The 23,835-nt window shown below is 34.2% G+C and overlaps 1 long non-coding RNA gene across 3 annotated transcripts in view; it reads right to left on the reverse strand.

The window, feature by feature from the left end:
- Positions 1 to 23,284, reverse strand: part of LOC120608549 (uncharacterized) — a 321,204-nt gene extending 297,920 nt beyond the window's left edge. For all 3 annotated transcript variants that reach the window (XR_005654420.1, XR_005654421.1, XR_005654419.1), the window contains exon 1: positions 23,135 to 23,284. This is a non-coding gene — a long non-coding RNA (uncharacterized LOC120608549). The remainder of the gene's footprint in view (positions 1 to 23,134) is intronic.
- Positions 23,285 to 23,835: the final 551 nt, after the last annotated feature.

Genomic DNA, 23,835 nt, shown 5'->3' on the forward strand with positions numbered 1-23,835 from the left:
AAGAAGGAAAGAGGAAGGAAGGAAGGAAAAAAATAGAAGAGGTTATACAGGAAAGAGTTTTGTCAAAACAGCAATATTCATAGCAGCTATTATCTTAATCCTAACTAGGATTTTAATATTACTTGTCAACAACCTAGATGGTTGCTAGATGCTAAGAAGATTTTTAGAGGAATAAAGAACTGCCAGGGTAATTAGTGCAAATAATACATTGAACATTTCCACTGACCACATACTGAGAATGATAAAATTCGTAATTTATATCCAGTGTGTGTAAAATCACTAAATGTAAGCATTTTCCATACATAAAAGGCTTATATGTGCACAGAAGCACAGGATGAAATTTTAATTTCAATAGTGCTTTTTTGAGTTCTAATTAAGCCAATTGTGGATCTCTTTGTGGGTGCACAACGACTTTCCTCAGGTAGTTAATTAGAGACTGTGTCTGACTGAGCACAATGGAGACCTGTAAAGGTAAATGAAGTTTGGGAAATCCCAGATGACAGAAGAGATTACAAATGCTATTAAAGATTTAGCAGTAGGAGGGGGTAATGAAATGCAAACTTTTTACAGTTCTTAGATATTTACATATTAGATAACTGTTATACTTGGAAATATGGTGACGAATACAGAAGTCAGGTGAGGTGAGAGTTTTTGCCTCCTTATAATTTGATGATATTACACTGTATTTCCTGAACTGTAGTGGATTTCTCTCTCTCTCTCTCTCTCTCTCTCTCTCTCCTCTCTCTCTTTCTTTCTCTCCATCTCCCTCCCTCTCCTTCCACCTGCTTTGCAAGAATCCTCTTTTTTTTTTTTTTTTAAAATCTTCTAATTTAGCCTTCCTAACATTTACTCTTATGGGATTATTCCACCCTTTGAAATGCCCACCTTACATTTGCATGTGTGTCTATTAAATCTGAACTCATCAGATTTCCTGTGCCATTACAAGGATTTATTTACATGCCTTGTGTAGAGTCATGTTAAGAAGTTTTTAGACTTCCAAGTTTTTCAGGTCACACTCATAAAGCCTAGCTTTAGAGCTAGATTGATGAGTTCAGAATACAGGAGTTGGAGCAAGTGATTTAATCTCTGAATTTTCATTTCTGCCCTTTGTAATTGAATGATAAGAATACGTTGTGATATAATACTTATATCTTTTAAGAAAATATTAAATAATTTTTCTTTAATTATGTAAGTTTCTAGTTCAGTGCCAGGACCAGAGCAATTGCTCAACAATCATGAGCAGATGCCCTTCTGCTAAATTTTTCAAAATCTATTTTCCTGATATCAAGGACTAGATTTCCTATATGATATGTTAAATATCTGATATGATAACCCCATATCCTTTAACAATCTGTTGCTTCATATTGATGAGAGGCAAATCTAAGGCAGTGCTTTTCAGAGAGAGGAAGGGGTATCTGAATCACCTTGGCAGGGCATTTTGCAGAAACAAACCCTTTTCCTCCACTGCCACACTCAGCGGGATACTGCCAACCTACTGGTCAACCCTCTGATAAAAGAACAAATTATCAATTCAGCAAGGCAATAATTTATCAGATATTTTGTTTGTAGCAGAATGAGGCTTCAATTAATGTTTGAGTGTTGACATCTTTTCTTTAGTAATAATATAGCATGTAGCATGTTCAAGCAGAATCATGCTACCCCAAAAATCTATAGCTGTTTTCTACCTCATGACTTCCTCCACCTTTATCTTTATTCAAATATTTCTATCAGATCTCTATCTTCTAATTCATTCTAGAAATTTTTCTATTTTTTTCCTTTTTTAAATATTCCTTTTTCCTGTTTATTGGATCTGCTTTTTAAGCAAAATATGTTGTTTAAATATTTATGGGCCATCTGTTCTAACATCAAAATTTGGTCATATCTATCTTATGAGAGTATTTAGCATACTAAATGTAAGGCAAACTTTGTAACGTATATTGTATTACACATATATATTATATATATATAAAACATATATCTGAATCTATTAGCGTAGCTCTTGAATTCCTTTTCTTAAATTCTGTGAAACACTGCTCTATTCTTTCATTATTATTTCGTGATACAACCATTGCCAACTACACAGTAAATTTTATAGCTTTATCTGCTTATATTTCTTCATTAATGTGTTCCCCTTAAATTCTAGTTTAAGTTATTTTGATTAGAACAATAAAATATTCTCTAATTCCTTTGTTTGGGTACTCTAAGTGATGGTCTAGAATATCAAATTCTGATGTCTTGGGTGCATCTAAAATTCTTGTTTCTTTTCCAAAATCACAGCCTGAAAATTTGAAAAAAGAGAAATTAAATTACGGCCTGCCTCCTTGTAACTTTTAGCTTTCTAAAAGGATTTAGGCTTTGCCAGAGAAATAAATGAGAAAATTATGACATCATGTAAATCAGCCAAACTGGCTAGTAGTCCATGAATTTTACAGATTTCACTGGGCTCTCCAGCAAATCTCAGATATATGCCTAAGAAATACCACGCTCATCTTTTAACAAAGTCATTTGAAAACGATGCAGCAACCTCGACTGATGTCAGTACCTATTCACTACATTTCCAAGTCCCTGTATAACTTTGTTATTAGCCGCTGATTCTACAGAATAGATCTAGTGGCTCAGAGATTTTCTTCCTTCTCCTCAGCCATGTTCTTTCATCCAACAGCCACTTGACACTGGTCTCCATTCTCTTCCATCTTCCCAGAAAATGCTGTTTTCATTAGGTTTAACTTTGGGGATTATTTACCCCATCCTATCTGGAAGTAGTGTTATTGGCACTTATTTACAAATAATCTGAAGCGTAGAGGATGTTCTCCTTGCTTTTACCCACTTACTTAACAGGCAGACTTGCTCACATTTATAACATGTTTAATTGCTCCCCACCTCAGGCAGAAATCCCAAGAGCCTCTAGCTCTTTGCAAGATGTCCCTCAATTGTGCATACTCAGCTGAGCATATACCTTAAGCTTTGCCCAAAAGAAGAAACAGCAATATATTCAAGTCCCCCACCCCCACTTTAAAAAATCACATCTTGTGCACTTGTAAAGCATTTGATGGTAGCCAAACATTAGATCAATTCACTGAGGAAAACAGGGAATTTACCTCTAAAGACTGGTCACTTAAAAATAGATAAGATGTTGAGCTATGCAGTTTATCACTGGCACACAGCCTGGAACCTAAAAGAGATAATGTTGTGGACAAGTAACACTTCATTAAAAATTGAAAATATATTACTCACATCAGTAGTATGTTCCTTTCAGCTGCTTACACTGGATGTGTAATCTCTCTGACAGTGACCCCAGTGAAGCATGCTGGGTTGCACTTTGCAGACCAGGGAAATTACATAAGCTTTTATAAGAAAATCTTGTAAGAAAAATAAAATATATTTTCCAAAATTATTTATAAGAGAACAATAGCCAGGAATTTGAAGCAAAGGTTCGAAAATGCATTTAAGGCTCATAGGGTAGCCAAACCAGCATATTAGAGACACCCGACTTGCAAATGCTAGTAGTCTGAATTAGGTGTTAAGGGAAGCTTTCTGTTAATTGACATCTGTTGCCAGAGATGTGATTTTCTCTGTGCTTTTCTGGGCTAGTGTTTGGGGTTTATATTTGGCATGATCTACTCTGAAATTAGCCAGAAAGAGTGCTAAAAAGAGAGAGACTTTGTACTATGAGCTCAACACCAAAATAAAAACAATTGCAGTGTCTCAGGGCTATTTTCTTAGAGATTTATTGGGCCTTATTAAATTTGGAACCAGTCAAGGAGAATACAGCAGCTGTTGTGAATTTCAAACAAAAGCAAAACAGCCTCTTCTCTGTTTTCCTCCTATGTAGTGCCTCTGTAAACCGGTGAAGTCTTTGGGCAGGATCTGTCTTACTTAAGCTTACCAACTGGAAAGTGGTGTTTCTGTACATAATGTGATACCAGTAAGAATAATCCAAGAGATTTGTTTTGATTTACTTCTAATTTCAGGGCATTTAGGAATAGCTTGTTAAAAAAGAAACTGAGCTATAAAGCCAACAAAACTGATTTCCACAAAACAAAAGACTTTGGAATTGTTTTCTATGCTGTTTCTGCCGTCCTCCACACCTTAAATCTTCACAATGGAATTCTAACAACAGATTAAAAAGTGTAATAGTGATATGTAAAAATGTAACTGCACCCAGATTTTGCTTTCTTTCATTCAAGCTGGTTTTGCCTAGATAATGGAATTGTGATTCACTTGCCCTTCTCCTTCCACCTTGGTATGCCTACTCCCTTTACCATTAAGCCTTAACACATGAGGTTCCAGCTAGTGTCCGATCTTTTCAGAATAAGGCCTCAGGTCTATCGATTATGAAGACCATAAGTTTTGGTTACACTAAAGACAACATCTTGACTTTAGATGTCTTTCTGCTTCAGGTCCCACAAAGCTGCACAGCCCCACCAACCACAGGACCAGCTAGGATGGCACCATTGCTGACTCTAGAACTGAACACAATGATCAATTATCCAAGCCCTATTCAATCAATAGCATCCATGACCCCAACTCCCTTAGTTTCCATGACTAAGGATTTTGCCCCTAGATAATCTATTCCCTCAAGACACCCGGGGAGCCAAGTTTTTGAGAGCAATCGCTCACCTGTGTCATGCAACTCTCTAATAAACTCTTACTTTCTTTGCTGCAAAACCTGTACATATCTTGTTGACTTAGACGTGTGCAGGAAGATAGACCCCTTTGTTCCAGTACAGAAACAGATATTGGTATTCATTTGATCCTATGCCACAGAAAAATTGAAAATGCTAAAGCAAGCTTTCGGTTATCTATTTTAAAGCAGTTTAGGGTGCAATGTAATTTTGAAATAGTAAAACAAAACAACAAACAAAAACTTCACAATACAAACTTTTGTTTTGGACATTTTTCTGTATAGGGAATATCCAACATGTAACCTTAGGGTAAATGGAGATCACCTGGGATTTTAGGGGAAAAAGATTTCCTTGATTATATTGGCATACTTAGCTAATAAGGAATTTTTTTTTTTTCTTAGCAATAAATTTGAGTTTAGTCTAAATATGAGGAAAATAGTTACCTGCTACACCAGGCATCTACAATTAATAAAAAGGGGTGAGAGAACTTAACAGACAATTGAAGTTTACAAGAAGAATTACCATAAGAATTAATACTATAAGCCTGCAAATGAGGCTCACTGCTTGCTGAGATGGTGAAAACAAGGAAGGTGGTACATTTGGTTGGAGACATTAACTAGTTAGAAGTAGTATTTAAGAAGAAACTGGATTAAAGTCTTATGTTTGAGTTCATTTTAGTACAATCCTAGGGCTATGTCACTGTAGCAGTCAGGGTCCAGTCAGAAGATAGAAATTATACAGGTTATTTTAACTGTGAGATTTAATATGAAGAATTTGTAGCCTGGGCATTTGAAAATTCTAAAGTAAAAAGGGAAAGGCTAAGGCAGCAAGGAGATAGTAACATCAGGAAGTAGCTACAACCCCTAGGCTGGGGCAGAAAGAGGATGAGGTTAGAATTATTAAAAGTTAGAAACTTGGAGGAAGAAGAGCACTAGAGAATGGGAATGCAGAATCTCTGAGGAGAGGGTCTCTGGCTAACTGGTACTGGTATCCCCAATACTCAGAGGAGAGACTGTGCAGTTGGAACCCAGACTTTGAGAAGGGGCACCTTCCAATAGTTGCTGGTATCTCTAACAGGGTTCAGTGTGTCTGATTTGGGGAAATGGTAGAAAAACAACAAACTGAAATCACTGCTACTACTAGAAAAAAAATGGCTGCCAGAGTGAGAAATTATTGCTAAGGTAACAATGATAGAAACAAGAAATAAAATCAGGAATAGAAAATATACAGGAAGAAGACTGTCCCTTCTTTGTCCTCTAGTCTCCTGGTCTCTTTCTAGTGCTTCCTATAAGCCAAGTGCAACATGGAGTCAAGAGCAAAACAGAAATGCAGTTCACAGGGTCCCAGCCTAGCCTCCGAAGGCTGCATATGGCCAGGTTGGCTTGATGCTGTGAGACAATAGCTTAATTACTGACACAGCCACTGAAACTTAATAGAGTCACTGAACTGCTTCCTCGGATCAGTCACTTTTTGGAATGAGATGTCTTCAATATCTACAACTTGTTGACTCACCAGTGATTCACAAGATTGTATTTTTTGTACTGATACGATCGAGTAATACAACACAATAAACGTGAAACTGCAGGGGGAAATAAAAGAACATTGTTGATTTGTTCCAAGAAGTGAGTATATTCATACTCAAACTGTTCATATGGATTGGGCCAATGCCCATTGTAGACTCCATTTACTTCCATTGCTAAACTTTTCTATGGTTAATGGAACTATTGTTACTGAAGAACTGCAGATTTATTTACTAGAAATGCACTCACAAATTCAGGGAGACTCACAATCTTTGAGCATGAATCACACTTTAAGTTTTCATGATTGCTTTTGGAGTGTGAACCTATGTGTGTGTGTGACTAAATTGTCAAGTATCCGCTATATCATTTCAAAATGACTTTATTCTGGCTGGTAGAACTATATCTATCAAGAAGACAGAGTACTCTGCAACTTTGGATATAAACAGTATATGTATAGAAAATTCCAGAACTATTTTGTAACTTCTGGCTATGTACCCACCTTTGGCTCAAAAGTGTGTTCACTTCCTTAAAAATAAACTAAAGCTTATTGTCATCTGGTCATTATCTGAATAAAAAATAAGATGTAGCTTGATTTTATACCCTCAAAATCTTGAATATTTTATCAAGTACCAAATTATAGGTTGTTGAAGTTTTAAAATTTAAATAACTAGGCATAGAATAATTTTTATGCGTAAACCAATTAAACTGTCTTTGATAAATTGTTTTATATTACTGCTAAAAAATCTACATATTATGTATTTGCTATGTATAAATAGCCACAAGATACACAGGTTTACAGACAATCCCAAACTTTGGAGGCCAGATATGTTTCAGAATTCAGAACTTTTCCGATTTTAGAAAAGTAATATGGCACAAATACTCAAATACCATTTTAATATTCATATTAACTGAGATCAATAGACTATAAATAGTCTCATGTTCATGCATATCAAATCAGGACTTATTACCGTTTATTACCAGATGAGTTACAAGAAAATCTTTTGATGTTTAGAACATGTAAGTTTTTGCAATTATGAATAAAGGGTTGTAGACCTATATTATTAAATATTGTCATACATAAAATAAGTACATGTCTAAAAATTGGTATATTCAATCATGTAACCTCTAATTATGATATCGAGAAAGCTTCATAAATGTGATTTTTTAAAATAGAAAAAACTTTAGTATGTTTGTTTGCAAAAGAAGAGAAGTTGGTTGACAGTCTAAGATATGAACAATAAAAGTAATAGATATCATAAGAACACAAAAAATAAAGAGAGAGATCTGTCCTTTTTTTTGTTTTTCTTTAAATACCATTAGCTGAGGGACTTCTATATGCCAGAATTGTGCCAGATATAGACAATACAGAGACAAATAAAGCCCAGGTTTTGCCAACAAGAAGGTTTCAGTCTAGCAAAAGAAACACAATAAAATGTGAAGATAATCCTTGGATAGAAATCCATAGAAGTATAGTGGAATAGGAAGGATTAAATAATCGATTTTTTCAAGGAAGGGAGAGCAAAAACACTTCATTGATAGATGACACTTAAAAAGTAAATAATTATTTTTTAGGCTGAGGGTGGGAGAACTCAGGGAAAGGAGAAGATTACTTTTAAATACAAATAGTTTGAGCTAGTGCACATGGTTGTGAGACAGTTTGTCACAAGAAATGTAATCAAAAGTGTAGATAGCGTTATCTTAATACCAATGCAAAAAAATTTTGAGTGCCTACTATGTGCTATATTTGTACTATACAATGTGGTAGCCATAGGAACTTGTGGCTATGAAGCACTTAAAATGTGACTAGGGTAACTAAGTAACTGAATTTTTTATTTCATTTCATTTTCTTTTAAAATATGTTTATTAATTCACTTAAAATAACTATAATAAACTATGTTAACAAGTAATATGTTTCTTATGAAAATAACAATATTTTCAAACTACTTAGAGATTTCCCAACCTAGGATCATTTCTACCATTCTAGTATACCCATTTCCTAGCTGCTTGGCGTATGCCTGGTAAGGCTCACACCTGCAGCCTTTCCTGAAAAATAATAAGGACTGCATTTAAGCTTTTGGATCTGCCATATTTAAGGATGCCTGGTGGTTTTACCCACTCTCCTGGTGTGGCACATAGTGTGGCATGGAGTACAAAAGTCTCAAACCAGGATGGATTCTGCAGTCCAAGTTACAGTCCAAAGCTCCTGGAGGAGCAGAATAAGATTTTGATTCACTTGAAACCATATCTTTGCTTAACTTTTCTACTTTCCCTAGCTTGCTTTCCTCATTCCTTTACAGGTTTCTCCTGAGCAAGTTCCTTAATACATCATTTGCTTCCAAATTTTCATCTCAAACTCTACTTCTAGGGAATCCAATGAAAGAAAATGTTAAATTTGATATGTCTAAGGACATTCAAGTGGAGATGTTAAAAACAAAACAAAACAAAACAAAACAAAACAAAAAAACAGCTGGATCTTAAGCCTGGTTCTTAGAGAAGCAATCTGGTCTGAGGATATAAATTAAGAAATCAAGAAATCATTAAAGGATAGCATTTTAATCTATGAGAATTTATATAGATATAATGTCAAATCAGAAGAGAAAATGGAATCCCAACAATAAGAATTAAGCAGAGGAGAAAAGGCTAACAAAGAAGAATGAGGGGTGACAAATAAAATAGGAAGAGAATTAGAAAACATTTGAATAAAGATATTAACAAAGAGATTTTCAAAAGGAAGCTATGGTCAATGAGAGAAATGCAGATGTGTGGTTAGACGACTCAAGTGACAACCCAGACAATGAAGAGAAAAGGCACCATTGGATTAAGAAACATGCAGGTATTGGTGGCATTTTCAAGCATAATTTGGATGGACTTTTGGTCATAAAAGTCATATGATATTGGGGAGATGAGTAATAAGAGAAGTTAAAAAAAATACAGTTTTTGAGAAAAGTGTTTGAAGAAGTTAAACTATTTCAAGGAGTAGAGAAATGGAGTATGTAAGATTGATTCAATAGCAAGAAAGAGACTGAACATGAAAAAAAGAGAATAAAATCAAAAAAGTCAAATTTTTAAGAAAATGAGAAGGCCTGCTGCTTAATCCCAAATCCAAAGACATATATTTTAGGTTTCTGTAATGGCAGAATGACATTTAGAGTTAGATCAAGAAAAGCATAACAAATATGAATGGTATGGAACTGAGATTTATTATAGGGATTAGACCTTATATAATAGTGGGGTGCTTCTGGAGAAATAATAGGATGATTGGATGATCATAGAGAAGTCACTAACCAGTGACTACAAAGAGAAGCTGGAAAAAAAGTCTAAGAAAGTTTCTGTCTTTTCATCGAAGGGTGGGCCTAAAGTCACTGTAAGTCAACAAGGAAGGCAGTCAGGAAGAAAACTGGACACACGAAAAATCTACAACAAACTGGAATATTTGAAGACAAGTAGAACCCACAAAGGCAAACTGCAAACCATCTTTCTCTCACCATATGTAACCCCAATAATGCAGATGGCCTATAGATAGAGCTGGTACAGGTTTCTATAGAAGTGTGCACATGCCTGGCTCAAGACTCAGGGAACATGAAGGGGGAGATCCAGCTGCTCCACATCAGTGAGGTGAACTAGCCTACAGAGCTGCAATAGCACTTGGAGCCCTGCAATAGCCTAGAGAACAGGGGTCAGCAAATTTTTCTTTATATAAACAATATGTAAACAAATGTGGCTGTGTTCCAATACAACTTTATTCACATAAACAAGCAGTATACTAGATTGGATCCATGGGCCAGTTTGTCAATCATGCTTTAGAGTGTAATGACTGCTATTTCACATCTATATCCCAAATCCTGCACAAATTTATCCTGTGGCCAACCCTGAACTTATACCATACATAAAAGAGAATTCTGGGAAATACATTTCCACATTAGGTATGTTGACACAATACAAAATCACCAACCATGTTCTCAAATTTTCTGCAATTATCATGCCTTACTCCTTTAATCAGAAAAGAATAAAACAAAAACAAAAACTCAACAGCTAACAAGCACTATAAAAATATATCTGTAGTGTATATAAACAGTACCTATTCAGGTCTTTATGGCCCAGGGGGTTTTGGTAAATACTAACAAGAGGACATGTCCCTGGCAGGATTGAAAATTTTTCATAAGGAATGTTACAAGGGTGATGAACTCTTCAAAAAACTCTATGACTTTCACAGGATAATTCCCACTGGGATAAACAATTCAAATGGTAATCTTTAATTCACAAATTTTTGGAGAATGATATTTTACCTCATTTTGGCTCATATGTCAATGCATATAGTTTGGTGTTTTTAAAAATATTTTTACTTGCACAATCCTTTCTTCAGATGAAATCTTAATCAGAAGTGAAAATAAATAAAACATAGAGAGGAGCTTCTTGGTAGAAATGTAAAGGAATAAAAGAGATAAAAGTTGAACACCTCCAGCTGAAACAGTATTAGAGAGGGAGGAGTATTTGCATCATGAATACAATTCACTGTACACTATTCACAGCAGACCTTACCATTTTTCTTTTTATAAAATTTAAATGTTAATATATTAGAATACATCTGTAAGTTTTCATAAGTGCTACTCTCAGACCATGCTCAGTACTGAGGTCTCTTTTGCCAACAAAGACAGGTAAGAGAAAATGTGAAGTATGATTCAGGGGTAAAGGTGATTTGAAGATTAAAGAAGCAGGTTGTCATAGTTTTTCTTAACTCTAATATTATCTTTTGCTCTGATAACCTAGGCTACCTTGATATCCTGGGAGACCAAGGAAAAGATATTTCTATATCCAGATTTTCATTAATACCCTCCAAAAGGGTAGCATTTTTAATGAGACCTCTGAAAATCATCATTCCCTGTAATCTCTAGGCACAATGGGTACATCGACAACAATGATGGGGGAAGAACTATTCTTTAAAAAAAATTTTTTTTTCAGATATTGCCGTATAACACAGATAGCCTCTTGAAAAAGCTCCTAAAGATCTGAAAATTCTATCCCTGTAGCCTCTAAACACCTAGTAGATCTGCAAAACAATTTGTTTGATTGACAGGAGAGAACTATTTCAAATGCCAGTGGGTAGCCTTCCAGCAAACAAGACTACAACAAGGATTTTTCCCCCTACTGCTAATGGTTAATCCTGGCACTGAGCCTTCTGCTGCTGCTTCTCAACATGGGTATCCTTTTAGGAAATGTGCCTGCCACAGCTTGCCTCAAACTGATATGGTGTCAAGATGCAGTGAAAAGAAATGAGTGTAAGAAAGAGACAACTGGACTCTATTAGCATCATATCCATTAGTGTGTAGGGTGGAGTCAGCCGGAAGGGCAAACAGGCCTTTGCCCAGACAGAAAGTCCATTTGTTCACTATGATAACATACTAGATTTGAAATATGAAGTATTTTAACTCTCTAACCCCTATCGATGTTTAAGTATAGAGTGCATTTTTTTATTAGTATTTTTTTTTCTCTTTTGGGCTTTTGATCTTAAAAACAGAAATATTCAGAAATCAAGGACAGCAAAACATCTGAACCAATGTGGAGCTTATATAGTTGTCCATAGCCTAAAATGAGACCACAGATGACAACTGAGGTCCAAAGGCACAAGCATGGCTTAGAGAAAAATGCTCTGCTTTATGATTCCACAGCATTTAGACAAAGGTCACCCTTTGTTTCACAGTTGTAGTTGCTGTTTGAAAAGCTTGGTGCAGTTCTTGACTGTGCTTCTTAGGCTTAGGGTCATCTCAAAGTCTTTCCTCAAAGAAATTAAATATAAGGTATAATAGCTGCCATCCAAAATGGTACTATAATCTAACCAAGAATATGATAAAAATGAGACTGTGTAAGTTCCCCTTTTGGAAAAGGCAATTTTCAAAAGGAAGCTTTGCAACATTTTCTGCTTAAATTATCAATTTGATGAGTGTAAGAATAAAACTGGGTCGAATCTAACAGACATCAATCAGGTAAAACTAATACATGTTCATAAAAATTGAATAATGTATACTTTTCCAGTGTTCAAATGCCTGCGATACATAGTTAAATAATCTCAGGAAGGAATATTAACTTTTAAAAGTAATGTTAAAAAGTCAGATATTTTTAAAGGTTAGAAAATTGATACTTGTCAGACCAGAATGGGTAAGGAAATCAGAAATATGCACACCATCCAAAAGCATTATAATCTGTGACTTTGGCATTCTTCCACTGATATACAATTAAATTACACTAGGCATTTATTGAAGCCCACTCTGTACCCAGCATTGGGCTAGATGCTAGAAATAGAAATACAAATGACATTTATTTCTTGCCTTTGCAGTGGAGCTCATACTTTAATGCAGGAGATAGAAAGCATCAAGGATTGAATACAATGTTGAAATTCCTGTTTGGTTAGGCTCACCTGGTAAACCATACCATGGAAAAATCCACCTTCCTTATTATGCCACTTTTGTACAAAAGCGATAAAAACATCATGTGATAAGCGATAGACAAAGCTGTGAACCAAGTACTCTGGCATGAACTAGATGACATGGGAAGGTCTCACAAAGTTAAGAACCACTGAGTAGAGACTGGCTCAATGAAGAGCATTTACTTAACTTAGAAGGAAGGGAGGACAGGGATAGCTGGAACAGCCTGACCTATGGAGATATGAGAGTGTGTCACATCTGAGGAAAGACAGCTCATTGCAAACGATGTCTAAGGGGATGTGACATGGACAGGGGAGTGGGAGGCAAATAAAGGATTGCAATCATACCATAAAGAAGCTAAATAACCCTTGGCCTAATAAGCTTCACTCATATAATAACTCTATCTTCCAAACTTTGTGATTCTAGAATTGACAGTGACACGGCTCTTAGTTTTATTCAGTTTGTATTTGTTTTCCTGAACCCCTACATGCTTTATTTCTATTTCACAATGAAACAAACCATAATGTGTATTTGTAGTGTATTTCTATTGGGAAGGTTAAAAACCAGGCAAGTATTAGGTGGAAGAGACTTAGACTAAGGTAACAACAGTGAAAATGGGGCAGGTGGGAGTGGGAAAGAGAGACAAATCAGAGTGGTGCTTTGAAGTTAGAATCAAAACTCGTATAAAGTAGATGCCCTGCAATCCAATTCTGGGAGAAAAGAATTTCCCCTGCCATTGGGAGAGCTAAGAAAAGCGAGACAAAGTCATCTGTGCAAATATTCATCAGCTCCTTTGCCACCTTTCAGTATTCTATGGTGTTGGTACTTAACTTCTTTTGCTGGCCGACTTCTAGTTAGATTCCACCAGTAGAGGCACTGGTGGATATTGGACAATGAGAAGGATAGAATATGACTTTTTTCTCGTTTAAGCCTTCTTCTTTTCAAGAGCATCTTTTAGCACTTCCAGCATCCGCAACCCAGAGTCTCTTCCTTAGCCATAGCCCCAGAGTACCATACTCTCTTAACAGTTCTACAGCCTGGCTGCCCAGAACCCTCTTGATGTCCTAGGTACTTACTCCAATCCTGTATTTGTACTTGTGAAGTAAGCAAGTACTTCTGAAGTACTTCACAGCACTTGCTCCACAGTTTCAGCACTGACTAGATAGTTCCACCTTGAGTGCCAAGCTCTTTCTTCATGCCAAGTCACAGAGCAGAGGGGTGTTCCTGATCCCTTATAACACCAAGGGTCCTCCTCTGTTATCCCAGATTTAGGGATATTAGCTGAATCCTGCATTAATCTCTGAATTACATCACCTTCCCTTTTTTGTTCTTTTAGCTCCTCAACACATTTGTAACCAGTTACCTATATTAAGTCACCTCTAAAAAAACAAAGCATCATTTATCTTACAGATTAGACCCTAAATTATCCAGTACATGTTACCAACAGTGGGCCAACAAAGACATTCACCAAAATTGGATTCTTAGAGTGAGTTGCTGACCTGTGTGAGTTCAAAAGTACGAATGTCATAAGTCCTACAGGAAAACGAAATACTGGTAATCTATGGCATGCATAGGAATTATGACTTCTTAAATTATCAATTAAATTACTTCAGATGAATTTTCTAAAGAAAACAAAAATTTGGGAGAACAATTGGATGCTGCATTAAATTGTTATGATAGAATGATGCTATGGGGTGAGATGTCTGCTTTTGGAGTTTACATAAATAAATATCACAGACTTGGGGCTTTAAACTCTCAGCACAAGGCGTGGTCAAAAGTTGTCCATAGTATAGCTAAAAGAATTATCTTTTTATTAACTTATTTTAGTGCAGGGCAGATATGGCTAAAAATGAGATTTTCAAATCTAGTTATGAAGGATGATATCTTACAACATAAGTTTAATTCAGATGCTTGTGAAGTGTGTTATTTGAAAGTAAAGACATTGATGGGGTAAGAGTGGGGACCCTAAAACTTAAAATGAAAACTTTTGAGTAGATAAGGAAGAATCTAAGATATATGAGCATCCCTAGCCGAGTAGAAGAAATGCCTCCTTTCTCAACTAAAGAGACTAATCTTCCCTTGCTTGAAGATCCTATAATAACCGTACTCAAGGAAATTGCCTTGCAAGAGGATAACTATTCTCTTTAAGACAACCTCACCACCCACCACTGCTTCCATAACTAGAATCTACTTACATATTCCCCATTGGCAGCAAGCATAATCTGACCCCCCAAAAAGATATATTAAACAATAAAATATTTATAAGATTTCTTTATATCAGCAGACACCTGGAGAATATGAATAGGAATATATTCTAAGGGTATTAGGCTAAGAAGAATGGAATATATATAATATTGCATTAAACCTAATTTTTTATCCGGGTACATTTTTTTGAGATGCTGAAATTAATGTGTTAGCTTGAGCAAGTAAAAATGGCTATGATAGTTAACTTTGTTAGTTAATTAAATCAGGACTCAAGGTGACCTATGTTCAATGACCTTTATTCAATATTTAGATGACAGAACTTCCCTAGCATAATGTAGAGGAAGGAATCCAAAACCTAGGCAGACATAAATGTTAGAGTGAATTTACTATATGTGATCCATCCCATTCTCACTGTTTCTCAAGAAGGCCCTTAGGCACTGAAAAATGCATTAATGAGGGGAGAACCAACATCATTGAAAAGTGTTGTCCTATCTTTCCTTTGAAGACTACAGATCATAATAGAGAGAGAGATTCCATTGACCTGAGTTTCCTAATTTCCATGGAAAACATAAGATCTGAAGTGGCAGAGGACAAATACCAGAGAAAAGATTAATACACTTAATGTAACAGGCACAGAGAAAGAATGGCAATCAGACAAGAATCCCTGTTGTGATAGGAATATTTGATGTTAGCTCAATAATTATGGTGTCTTTAGGAATGAAATAAATGTATTAAGTAATTAATCTATATATCTAGAAAAACTCTAGGAATATAAAATGCTACTGTAAGACCACTATTCAAATCAAGCATTTATGACATAGGATGACATATTGAATTTTGATCTAGATTTGCCTCACAATGTGCTCAGGTGTCCATGGTTATTTTCTTGGTTCCAAAATATGTAATTGAAATAGATTGGTAGAATTTCCACACTGACTCCTTGACCATGGAGTGAGACTTACCAGAATAGTAAAGCAAAAGCAATACCACATTTTTAAGGAAATTTCCAAGATTATTTTCATCATTAAGACTTGAAAAATGTAGCATTTATGATACCTACCAACTCCCAATGTTGCCATCTGTACAAGAGGCAGATAGGTGTTAGAGAAAAACTATAGATGATAAATTTAATTATGCACTGATTCAAATTTCAGCTGCAGTTCTATATGTGGGATCTTCAGATATGGTCTAGATGTGAAGCAAATCAATTCAGAAATTAACCGTGCAATTTTCTTTTACACCAATTATAAAGAACCACTGGAGTAATTTTCTTTTACCAGAAAGTGTCAGCAGTATACTTTCATTGTACATTTTGGGTTATGTCAGCTCTCCTGCTCTTTGTTATAATCTAGTCTTCAAAGATCTTGATAATCTCAACCTCTCACAGGTATGTTAGTGAACTAAATGATATCTAACTGACTTTTCAAATGTGATTGCTGACACATTGCATTCTCTGGAGCAGTTGAGATAACATTGATAATCTGTTCTTCAAAGGTTTGGAAGAGAATAAAGTCATGTGGGGTAGTGAATTAACAACTTTTTATATTTCTTCCATGGAAATCATTCTAGTTTTCTACCTCTTTACTGGTTAATTTTATAAATTACACTTTCCTACATAATTGTTATTTTGTTCTTTTATATCTTTATTTTTTAAAGCACTATCATAGGCTGAGAAGTGAGTTAAAGCCTATTCCGTGTGTATTTCTCTATCTTGTAGTTTTCATTTTATGAAATTGATGCATTTGGCTCATAAATATTCAACACTAATATATTTTCATTGTGAATAGCTCTTTGTACTATTACAGAGTATCTTTTGTCTCAGTTAATGCTTTTTGGTCAGAATTCTGTCTTGACCAATAGATTATGACTCCAGCTTCCTTTCTGCATGCCTTGTATAATTTGCCATCATTTTATTTTCAATCTTTCTGAATTACTTTGTTTTATCATGTATAGATATGTAGAGAGTATTTTATATATATTTATTAAGTATTTTGCTTTATTGAAAAATCTTTCTGAAAATACGTAAGTTAAGTTTATATTTATTAATATGAAAGATATTTCTGATCCTATTGCTATTGTATAATTTTATATCACATTTTTTCTTTTTACAGGTTTTTAAAGAGACAAATTAGTAGTCTCATTCCTTCACTTTATTTTTCATGTGTAATTCTTCTGACAGTTATGATAGTTTGTTTTTTGTTCTAGTCATTACCTTTATAATTATGACTTTATATAATACCCCTACTTAGCTATTTCTTTTGACAGTAATTATCCCTGCTTTGAATAATGATAAAATAGCGTTCTATTTTATTTCCTTTACTTTCTAAATTTACTCTATTTTCTAATTTTGATAATATTAACTTTATCAATATTTATATTCATACTTCTAAATTCATCTATAATTATATTACTGGTTTTTCAACTTCTAAGAATTTAAGGATTTAGCGAATAGAATACCTTTGTAATCAGTGAACTTATCTTCCATGTTGTTTCCCCCTTCTTTCCAATTTAGTTAACTGTCTTATTTCTACATACATAGGCATACAACTTTTACATTCTGTCCTGTCACCATAAGCCCCACTTTTGTTTGAGTCCTAGTTTTATAGTTACATATGTTCAATGCTCAACAAAATAATGTCAAAGTATTTTGCCACAATTTCTCCAGTTCATCCTTTGGTTTAAATTAATTTTCCAATAGTTTTCTTGAGAAAGACTCATGGTTTTTCTTGTTTTATACATGTTCAAAATTGTTTATCTGAGGTTTTTATACTTGAGAACATCTTGGTCAAATAAAAAAAAAAAAATCCTTGGCTCACAAATTCTTCCCTTGAGTATTTTGTAGTTCTTCCCCTCTGTCTGTTGCTGTGGAGAAATCTATGTCTGGCTTGATTTTTCCCCCCCTATTTTTTTATACCACTGCCCAAGAGAGTTTATCTTTAAAGTCCAAGAAATTATATTTACTAGGCTTATTCTCAATGTTGAGTTTTCTGGGTCAATTGTGTGTGTGTGTGTGTGTGTGTGTGTGTGTGTGTGTGTGTGTGTGTGTGTGTTTGGGTTTTTTTTCCCCTGGATGAAACGTGCCCTTACACTGTATAGAGTCAAGGATTTTTGTTTTGTTTTGTTTTTTAAATCTCAAGAAAGTCTTTTGAATTGTATCTTTAGCTTATTTTCTGTTTCATTTATTTTATTTTATTTTTCAGATACTGTAGCTATGTATCATTTGGATATCTGTTGTCTGTTTTCTAGAATGTCTTTTTCTCTCTAATCCTTTAAAACTCTTTTTTTTTTAATTCCTCATTAATTTATTCCTGTTTGGTGAGCTATTTTTGGAAGATTTTATATATGTTTTTGTGTCTATGAATTATATCTATCCTTTAGTTTTAATGAAAATAGAAATCATGGGTCTTTTTTAATTTTTAAAAATTGTTGGTAATTCTGAACAATTTCCAAGGAAAGATGATATCTTATAAAACCATATTTATAAGAAGACTCTCTAAGAAAAAATTTATGGTTGCTAGATGGAAGGGTGGCTCAGAGGATGGGTGAAAAAGGTGAAGGGATTAAGAAGTACAAATAACCAGTTATAAAAATAGTTGCCAGGATGTAAAGTATAGCATAAGGAATATAGTCAATAATATTATAATAACTATGGATAGTGTCAAATGGCTACTAGGTTTACCAGGGTGATCACTTCCTAAGTTATATAGTATCTTATCACTATGTTGTATATCTGAAACTAACAATATTGTATGTTAACTATAACTGGAATTTTTTTAATTATTAAAAATAAATTTAAAAAATAAAAAATAATAAAAAGAAGGTTCTCTAAGTATTTAAATTAAAATAAATAACAAGATAAAGCTGTCCTCTATAACAACTATTATTTAAAGTTGTACTAGAAACCCTGGCACAAAATAAAGAGAAAGAAAAAATATTTAAAATTTGGAAAAGAAAAACAAATGGTCACTACTCACAAAGATATGATTTTCTACATAAAAATCTCAAACTAATTCATTTATAAATTATTAAAATTAATAAATTTAAAAGAAGCTAGATAAAATACTGATATAGAAATATCAATTTCACATATGTATCACAAAAGTAAACAGTACAAAAATGCAATTTAAGAAAGTTTACGACAGCAACAAAATATATGTTACCTAGGAATAATTCTTAAAACTATAAAGAGGTAAAAAATCTGAATGAAAAAAATCATAAAACTCTGTAGAACAACATCAAAGAGACTTAAGTAAAGGGGAATTGTATGGTCTTTGTGGTTATATATAAAGAGGTCATACTGCCCGTATTGAGCTAAAGATTTAATGTGATTAAAGTCATAGGCAAGGCCAAATCTCTAAATGAACTCGATAAACTAATACTGAAATGTATATGGAAAAGAAAAGGCCAATTAGTGCCAAGGCAATCCTGAAAAAAGAAAAAAGCGAAGGGCCTTGCACTACAAATTATCAAGATATTATGAATTTACATTATTGTACAGTTTGATATTGGCATAGGGATAGACAAATACCCAATAGAAACCCTGGAAACATTCATATGTATATACATTTGTTTTATGACAGAGGTCGCATTGCCAATCAGTGGTAAATGAGAGACTATTCAACAAATGGTGCTGACATACTGATTGTACATATAAAAAGAAAAAGAATTTCTTGAACTCTTATTTTAATTGCAGATAAAGACATATATGTAAAATTACAACTCTTTAAAAACTTAGACGCTAATACCAAAAGATAACTGTATGATCTTAGAATTAAAAAATGGCTTCCTAAGAAGCAAAAACCCTTAACTATAAAAGGAAAGATAGTAAATACAACCACACTAAAATTTTAAAACCTTCATTCATCAAATGATATCATTAAAAGAGTGAAACGACAAGCCACAAACTAGGGGAAGATATTTGCAACACATTTAGCCTATAAGGGCTTATTTCAGTAAATCCATAAAACAATAATACATGTAACAACATGAAAAAAGCAAATCACAGAAGATTACACACAGTATACAAGCATGTTTGATAAAGCTCTAAAACTAGCAAAAAAAAAACAAAAAACAAAAACAAAAACCCAGCAAGTTCTGTTTAGGATTATATACACTTGGGATACAAACATTTTTTTAGAGAAATGGAAAAAATCAATATAGCAGTTACCTCTAAGAAGAGGAGATAGCAATGGATAAGGTGGGAGCACATAGTAAATAAGTTCAATGGTATTGATCATTCTTAAGTTCTTTATTTGGATAATGCTTCTTTGTGCTTATAAGAGTTTAAAGAAATCTATAAAGATTTTTTGTATGTTTTATATCTAAAATATGTTACTTATATCTTTCTTTAAATCAATGTTATTTTTGAATCATAATATACACACAGAAAAGTGGGTAGGTCAGCAAATTATCACAAAGAGATCACATCCACATAATCACCACCTAGGTTAAGAAATAGAACATTACCACAAACCAAATGCTCCCCTTTTCACTACCCTTATCTTCCTTCCTACATAATGTCTCGAATATGCTTTGTATGTATGCAATTGTACATATAAAATGTTATAAAGAATTTTAAGCAAGGACAGCATGTTTCTGCTAAAGTCAGCTATTTCTAGAAAGTTTTCATCTTCAACCAGGTTAAAAAATTGTATATAGCAGGAGAGGAAGAGGACACTACCCTGTCTGCAAGTCAAACTGTGGTAACCTAATAGTTTAAAGAGATGGTAAAAGATAATAGTTGAAGTGACCTAATAGTTCCTGGAAAACTCTTATTATAGTTTGATCTCAAGAAAATCCTCAGATTAGGTCTAAAAACCCTTTCTGCCTGAAAGCTCATCAATGTTTGAACACAACTGTACTATGTTCCAAAATCTCTTTTTTGAGTTTTCGATGCTCTAGTATCTTTAGCCATTCTTTATGCAAGTTCCATCTTATAGAACTTTACCATCTGGGTGTTTTCCTCTGGGCATATGGCAATTTGAAAATGCCTGTCTTAAAAACATGGTGCCAAGAACTAAACCCAATACATCAGCTGTGCTCTGACCATTGCAGAATCACTGAGACTATTCCCTTCTTGGCACAATACTACTGTTAACATAGCATAAAATTATATTAACTATGTTTTTTTTTAATATTAGCTCTGAAATTGCATTGGCTATCATAAACCACTGAGTCTAGTTTCACATAATGCCTATTATGAATTTAATCTTTGTTAATCTGTTCCTATTTAAATAATTAATTTATTTTCATATTTCTATGTTTAGCGCTGTCTCATTACATGATAGTCTATCTTTGACAGTCTATCTTCAATAATCTATCTTCTAGTGTTTTGTTTTGGGAAATAGATTGACATTGAATCTTACATCTATATGGTGACTGCTTTACAATTTTTTAAAAAATCACCTTATTATTTTGTTTTCATAAAGTCCCCTAAGAAAGGACAAGGATTATTATACCCATTCAAAAATTAGAGAAACTTAAAATCAGGAACATAAGGCAGTTTGCCCCAAATCAGGTTTATTAAGTGGCACATCCTACACTTGAGCCAACATATTTTGGATCCAGATTTATTTTTATTAAACTACACCGTATCTCTCACACTAGGCTGTTTTAGACTAATTAAACTTATCTTTTAAAATCTCATTAATTATAAAGACTTTGAATGGGGAAATGTATCCTGAGAAGAATCCCCAATCACTTCACTTTCACAAGTAAGTACTAATAATATTGGTGATCCCAAGAATCCCACAGAAAGAATTACAATGCACATTTTGATAGCATAAGTCACAACACACATGTCAAGAGAAATAATTAGATCATCTTGGTTTCAATTTAAGAAATTGTCAAGGTTTTCACAACCCTCTTAACTCATAATGCAACTCACGTGTTGATGTTTCTATCCATTGCAAGAAATACAATAGGCTGAGGATGGGAAGCCTAGTCTGGGTTTACTGGAAGAGAGCCTGAAAAGTCATGCATTGGATTTCTTGGAGGCAGTTTTACAAGGAAATATGGGACAAAAGTAGTGCTCTGGAGCTTTGTTTAGAGGGTTAGTCTGTGTACATAAAATGTAACAAATTAGATGTTCCAAATTTCTCAACTTGGTACCTTTACAGTAGATGTACCTGGATAATTACAACCATCTTCATTTTTACAAGGAACTAAAAGTTATAGGAGGTTCTTCAAATTAAAGAAATTTATCTTGAAAACCAAATGGTACTAATTGAAAAGAGCGTCATGTTTTAGAATAAGCAATAAATAGAAACCAGTGTGTGCCCTTGGTCATTTCACTATTCTGCACTGCTGTTTAGCATCTGTAAACTAACGTGTAAAAAAAACTCATCGGAACATTTTTCAAGGCAAAACAGCAAAAAACTCCACAATATATCCAGATAACATTGACATAAAGAGAGGATGGAAAGTCAATGGAATTCTAATGTCCAGCGGCGGTAGAGGGTGGGGGAGAGATACCTAACACACATGGGAATAGTTCTAGGTATCTCTAATACGTCACACTGTCTTCAATAATTAAAAACAAGTCTACACACTAAATACCGTAATCATGATATAATTGAGTATAAACTGGCATAACCAGTTATGGGTAGTGTCAGATTTGTATTTAGAAAGCAACTTCTGACAGATGTGTGTGTGTGTGTGTGTGTGTGTGTGTGTGTGTGTGTGTGTGTGTGTGTGTAGATAGATAGATAGATAGATAGATAGATAGAATACACAAACGACGAGGCAGTTTGGAAACTTTTTTCTAAGAAAGACAGACAAGGACTTGAATCAAGTTAACAGCCTATGGTAAGAGACCACTTACTTTTGCCAAGGGCATTCACTTGCAATCCTCTGCTATCCAAGGTTTTTTTTTTTTTTTTCCCCTAATATCATCAGCAAGTCCACAAGACTGATTTACAAGTACACAGTTTTTTTAAAAAAGAAAAAAACTTAAGAGGGTAAACAGAGATAACAACATATATTGTCTTAACATAAACTTCCTCCAGTAAACACAATGGCTAAATATAAAATTAGGCTTCAGACTCAGTCAAAAGTAGGTTCACCAAACAAATCTGACATTTTGCTCCTAGAAAAATAGATTACAGTAGTCTACCCATTATCCTTGGGAAATACATTCCAAGACCCCCAGTCAGTGACTGAAACCAAGGTTAGTACTAAATCCTGTATAGGCTGTTTTTTCTTGTACATACATATGTATGATAAAGTTTAATTTATAATTAGGTACAGTAAGAGATTAACAATAATAACTAATAATAAAATAGAATAAATATAACAATATACTGTAATAAACGTTATATTAATGTGGTCTCTCTCTCTCTCTCTCAAAATACTTTATTGCACTCACCTTTTCACTTAAAGGGAGCACTTTAGTGCATCTCTTTGGCGTATCTGAATTGCCAGCATCACTGCTCTTGCTCTTCGGGGCTGTTTTTAAGGGTTACTTGAACAAAAGCACTACAATATCATGGCAGTAGACCTGGTAACCTAGACCAGATGGCCACTAAATGACTAGTGGGGCGGGGACTGTATACCTCATAAATACACTGCAGAAGGGGATGATGAGTCACGCCCTGGGCAGGATGCAGCGAAACAACGCGAGATTTCATGACGCTATCCAGAATGGCGCTCAATTTAAAACTTGTGAATTGTTTATGTGCGGAATTTTCCATTTACTAATTTCAGACTGCAGGTAACTGAAACCATGAAAAATGGAAACACAAATAAGTTGTAGGAGACAACTGTATTTCACTTTTTCTTTAATATTTTTAAAAATATCATGAGAAAGCAGAGTCAGAAATGATAGCTCTCTGATAATCAGAATTTTCATTTAATGAAATATTCTCATTCTAATGGCTGGAAAGAGAAATAAAAGAGAGAATGAAAGTTTGGATGAGCCAGTTCCGTTCATGTTGTTTTCTTCTTGGTTTGAAACATAAATACACTCTAGCATGTTAACTTGAGCCCTCTCCTTATTTGTGTTTTTGTTATGCTTTGAGGAAACAATCAGAGCCTGGATTCAGCCAGGACTTATATCTGTGAGGTCTG

Source organism: Pteropus medius, unplaced genomic scaffold, assembly GCF_902729225.1.
Source record: "Pteropus medius unplaced genomic scaffold, Ma_sr-lr_union100, whole genome shotgun sequence".
NCBI classification, from domain to species: Eukaryota; Metazoa; Chordata; class Mammalia; order Chiroptera; family Pteropodidae; genus Pteropus; species Pteropus medius.